Genomic DNA, 6308 nt, shown 5'->3' on the forward strand with positions numbered 1-6308 from the left:
TCTCCAGTGCCTGTCGTGGCGGCAACCCCCGAACCAGGTGGTGGACACCGGAAGTAAGGGATGCCGTCAGACTGAAGAAGGAGGCCTATCAGGCCACTCTGGCTTGTGGGTCTCCGGAGGTCATGGACAGGTATCGGCAGGCCAAGCGAGCCACGGCTCGTGCTGTCGCAGAGGCAAAAACGCAGGCCTGGGAGGAGTTCGGGGAGGCCATGGAGGAGGACTATCGGTCGGCACCAAAGAAATTCTGAGGGAGGGTGTGTTCCAACTACAGAGGGATCACACTCCTCAGCCTCCCGGGTAAGGTCTATTCCAAGGTACTGGAGAGGAGAATCCGACCGATAGTCGAACCTCGGATTCAGGAGGAGCAGAGTGGTTTTCGTCCCAGTCGTGGAACACTGGACCAGCTCTATACCCTCCATCGGGTGCTCGAGGGTTCATGGGAGTTTGCCCAACCAGTCCACATGTGCTTTGTGGATCTGGAGAAGGCTTTCGACCGTGTCCCTCGGGGTGTCTTTTGGGGGGTGCTCTGGGAGTACTGGGTCCGGGGCCCTTTGCTCAGGGCTGTCCGGTCCCTGTATGACCGGAGCAGGAGCTGTGTTCGCATTGCCGGCAGTAAGTCAGACCTGTTCCCAGTGCATGTTGGACTCCGCCAGGGCTGCCCTTTGTCACCGGTTCTGTTCATAATTTTTATGGACAGAATTTCTAGGCGCAGTCAGGGGTCAGAGGGTGTCCGGTTTGGGGACCACAGGATTCCATCTCTGCTGTTTGCAGACGATGTTGTCCTGATGGCTCCATCAAACCCGGACCTGCAACATGCACTGGGACGGTTTGCAGCTGAGTGTGAAGCGGCTGGGATGAGAATCAGCACCTCCAAATCTGAGGCCATGGTTCTCGACCGGAAAAAGGTGGCTTGCGCTCTTCAGTTGGGTGGGGAGTCCTTGCCCCAAGTGGAGGAGTTCAAGTATCTCGGGGTCTTGTTCACGAGTGAGGGAAGGATGGAGGGTGAGATCGACAGGCGGATCGGTGCAGCGGCTGCAGTGATGCAGTCGCTGCATCGGACCGTTGTGGTAAAGAGGGAGCTGAGCCGAAAGGCAAAGCTCTCTATTTACCGGTCGGTCTACGTTCCTACCCTCACCTATGGTCATGAGCTTTGGGTAGTGACCGAAAGAACAAGATCGCGGATACAAGCGGTCGAAATGAGTTTCCTCCGCCGTGGGGGGAGCTCGGAATAGAGCCGCTGCTCCTCCACGTCGAGAGGAGTCAGCTGAGGTGGCTCGGGCATCTGTTCCGGATGCCTCCTGGGCGTGTTTCAGGCATGTCCCACCGGGAAGAGGCCCCGGTGAAGACCCAGGACATGCTGGAGAGACTATGTCTCTCGGCTGGCCTGGGAACGCCTCGGGATCCCCCCGGAGGAGTTAGAGGAAGTGTCTGGGGAGGAGGAAGTCTGGGAGTCCCTGCTCAGACTGCTGCCCCCGCGACCCGGCCCCGGATAAAGCGGCAGAAAATGGATGGATAGATGAATATAAATATATATATAATAAATAAATAATATATGTGTTTATATATATATATGTATATATATATATATAATAAATAAAAATATATATTTATATATATATAGATATATAATAAATGATATATATAATATAATAAATACATTATATAATATGATAAAATACATAATATATATAATATAATAAATAATATAATAAATAAATAATCTAATAAATAATCTAATGAATAATATAATAAATAATATATATTTATATATATATATATATATATATATATATAATATATATATAAAATATAAAATATAAAATGAATATGCATACACACGCGGCTATGAAAATGTCCCATGAAGTAGTGTAAAAGTTTGTGCTGTTTGCGAGGAAGAGGTGATCTAGGCGGGGGGATTAGAGGTGTGCTCTTTGCGGTGGCAAGTACCCCGCGGCCGCAAGGGGGGCGAGGGCCTTTATCGCCGCGTGCGGCTTTAATTGTCATTAAAGTTGTAATTACAGGAGCTGCTGTTGTACTGGTAAAACCAGTTGCATCTGGAATAAGAAAAGCCAATTTGAAATTATTGTTGGAAACTCGTTTTAATGTAAGGGACTATTTTCGATTCATGAATACTTACTTGTTACAGGTAATGGAGTGGTCACATTCATTTCTGTTGTTGTAGGGGTTGTGATTTCTGTTAAAAAGAAGATGGTTTAAAGTAAATATGTTCATGTGTGGGTATTGTGCCTATAGTAAATGTTTATGAATTGTGAATTACAAAATGACCCAACATGTTACCTGGGGTTGGCACAGGTGTAGTTGATGGACAGGCTGTGAAGTCTGTTAAATATTACAGAGAAATATGGATAAGTCCTTTACTTGTATCATCATTTCTTTACAATATTGTCCAAAGACAGAACTCACTACGGTCAAGAGGCCGGCAGTCCTGTCCATCAGGAGGAAGGCCATTGATACATCCACATGTGTCATTAGAGATGCTGTCACATGACCCATAGGATAAACACAGGTCACATGACCATCGGTACTGCTCCTCACATGTGCACTGGTAACTATCATTGTTCAGACTGCACACTGTGGAGAAACACCCAAACACTGTCACTTTAACTCAGATTTCAACCCTTAATGTAGTGAAATGGTTTCCATAGTGGACTGTCCTCACTGAGAGACACTTCTGTTGAATTCTTCACATCATCCCTTAACAAGCCACAGATCACTGGACTCAATAACTTCTGGTACATGAAAACATTTTTTCCTCACACTTGCGACCTCTGTTAAGTTGTTTCTTGGTTGCTAGGTTACACTGGAATAAAGTGCTATATTTTGCAGTTTACCAAAACAGCCAAAGGTATGTAGACCTCAGAGTCAACCTGGCCCTCTAATTCATCCTGCAGCACCTGGACTCATCGGGAACATACTTCAAGATCCTTTTCTGTCAACTGCTGCTGTCTTTACAACATACTCTTTCTAGAAGGCTTCAGGATGAGCTCTCTCAGCTTAACATGGCCGACTCCAACTCCAGGTGGGTCACTGATTTCCAAAAGAACTAGTGGCGACATGTGAGGCAGGGGAAGAATGTCCCTCAACATTGGACAATTTGTACTGGTTTTCTTCAGGGCTGTGTACTTTACTCCTGGCTCTTCTCCTTAAACACTAATCCTTGTCCCTCTTGCCACAAACAAGAAAAAGGAATATTTTTTGCATAAGCGACATCATCCTTGTTTAGCTCATCTCAAATGTTGATGAGTCTGCAAGAAAGTAAAATCAGAAGGCCCAGAAAAGAGTGGAAATGTAATAAAAATGTAAATATATGATTATATTTCTGTGATATATATTATCTGCATAAGGATGATTTGACGATATTTCTATATTATCTGCATCATTAGTCTAAGAGAAAAACGGCATGTGTGAAAAACGGCATTTGTGATGTAAAGATGGGGCAAAGGAATGTTTACCCCCAGGGAGGGGGGTTAGCTAAACATTCCCCATGCTCTTATCTCTAAGGAAAATACCAACAGTTGTAAAAGACAAGTGCCTTGATGTGAAGTTAACCAATGAGAATGTGACCCGCCCATTATGCCTAAATCCATAATGTGAATAAAACTACCTGCAAAAGAAAAAACGTTGTGAGACTGAGGAGGGTCGGCCCGAGGTATTCTCCCTTGCAAGCCGCACAAAGTCTGACGTTTCTGTGTCGTTTTATATTCTAAGTTGAATTGTGTTCTCTGTGTGTTAAGGAATAGCATTGGTTTATGTGTAATTTCTTGACATTTTCGCAGCACATTCAATATTAGATACATAAATACATCTCTTACACAGTTTTACCCGGAACGTGGTGTAACATTAGTAAGGTCCAATGCAAGTAGAGGCTAAACAATTTCTGATTAATATAATTATTTCATCCATCCACATGAAACAAAAAACGGTTTGTCGTCTTATTTGTCAGCACAAACTAACAAGGCGGAAACCGTTTACTTTTTCTTGTTTTCTCAAGCCTACCATTTCCTGTCAATACAGTTTCTGCCAAAAATGTTAAAGTAATCCATTTTCTTTTGCCTTTGACTGGAAATTCGGGAAATTTGATTCACTTTGACTCCTAATCTTAGTTGCTAGAGATGTTTGTGAGAGATACAGTTTATTGTAAACCCCTGCAAAACCTTAACTGATACTGATAATTAAAATTATGTAACCGTGATAAAATAGTGAACAAATGTTGTACTTGAAGCTGTTGTACATGCCAGAGGCTTATCTTATTTTCACTCATGTCAATGTAATACACTTGAAAATCCTTGGTTTAGCTTCAGGTTGTGATTTTATCAAACTGCGTAAACAGCGTTTTTGAAAAGCATTTGCGATTGTTTCCCTTTCCTCTCTTTTGCATAATTAGTTGATTAATAATTATTAAAATTGCCAATACCCAATCTTTAATAAAAAAAAATGTATCATCATGAGACATTGGTAAAAAGTATTTTGTAGCTTGGTTAAAGTGTGGCTTGACTCACTTCTATGATCTGGAGCTTTGGTCTTTCTTCTATATATGATTATTTGTACATCGCGGTGCACAAAAATGATCCACTATCTGTCAAAACTCACATAAAGTTTGATAATTGCGATGCCCCTTTTTTCAAGGGCAAATCCCCCGCCATCACTGCCGTGTGGAGTTTGATGGTGCATGCTGGGATAGCGTGACGACATGGGCAGGACTTCTATTGGCTCTCTTCATAAGTTCAGCATTTGGTCTGAGAGTTTTCTTTTTTTAAAGGATTTTCTGGCTGAAGGCTTTATTAGGCTTTTTTAATATAGTATATAAGTTTATTTTAGACAATATATTCTTTCACATTCAGGATACAATTCAGATTCATAAATTCATAAAAGATCAGGTTAAACAAAACAAACAAAAATTACAAATCGATGTACCATACTTTTCTGGCTATACAGCGCTCCTGAATAAAAGCTGCGCACAGAAGACGGAAATATAAATTGTGCATATACGGGCCTCACCTGTCAATAAACCGCAGGTTCCCACTTTGTAACATGAGATATTAAACATAAATATAGTGCAGGTTGGCTTTTGAACCAGGGTTCTTGCGGTGCACCTGCGGCCTGCTGCGCCGTGGGTCTGACTAGACTAAATTCTCAGTGAATATGAGTTGGATTGTAATGAAACACACAATTTTGTTTAGCATCCAAAGAACACGTCTGAACTGTCATTGTGAGTGAGTGCTATGTTGTAACATGAGATATTTACACAGAAATATGTTCCACGGTAGTGATGCAGGGTTGTCTTTTTGGCTTTTTGCCAAGAAAGTCTCATTTCAATGCGGCAGGTTGTAAACTACAGACCGCCGTATATGTATATGCATGTGTCTTTGTGTTTCGCCGCGTCTAGATTCACTTATTCATTAGACTAATTTCTTCGTGAATTAGTCCGATTGTAATAAAACAACAGCGTTGAAGCTTAAAACATAGAAACCATGATGTGTCCCCTGGACAGTAACCAATGTCGTCTTCTTCTACAGCGTGTCAAACACTAGTGCTTCATGCCCCCCGGTGGGGCACTCCAGCATCTATAAATCTATAAATTAGACGCACCGTTGTAATGACTACAGAGTTCAAAGTGTGGGGAAAAAGTAGCGGCTTAAAGTCCGGTAATCTTCACATAAAAACAACCAAAGTTTTTACTCTAACATGTAATTTGTTGCTTATTTTATATTTTACAGTTAGTGTGTCAAAAGTATCTGATACAAGCCGTGATAAACAGCACAAAGTTGTCAAGTTCAAGTCTGCACACATGATCCCATGGCCACAAGGATGACGTCTGTGTTTTGTCTCCCCATTGGGAGGTCATGTAGAAAAGGTGTTACTTGTCGAGTATTACATTAGAGGTGATAATTGTACCCATTTGACCATAAAGGTTTCTCCTCACAAAATAAAAGGCCCCGTGGGTAACACTTTGGATGACTCCCTGAACACTGGTTAAGTAAACAGCACAGATTTCACACTTTTAATTGAAGAGTCCTTAGAGAGAGCCATGTGAAAAAACAACCGTCAAAGTGCCTCCAGATGTACCATCTACTGTAATAAAGTGTATATTCAGAAAATGGCACAGAATGACTTTGTGTATCTCGAAAAGCACTATAGAAGTGTTATATAATATAAAGTTTAACCAGGTTTTGCTAAAATATCTTGGGTGGAAAACAAATAGTTATAAAATGATCCTACCCAAGCAACACATAAAAATCCATATAATTAATATTTGAAAATGAAGTTAAAACAATTGCTAAGTCATT

Source organism: Eucyclogobius newberryi, unplaced genomic scaffold (genome assembly GCF_026437365.1).
Source record: "Eucyclogobius newberryi isolate DKJ021-1_F unplaced genomic scaffold, fEucNew1.0.hap1 SCAF_1, whole genome shotgun sequence".
Lineage (NCBI taxonomy): Eukaryota > Metazoa > Chordata > Actinopteri > Gobiiformes > Gobiidae > Eucyclogobius > Eucyclogobius newberryi.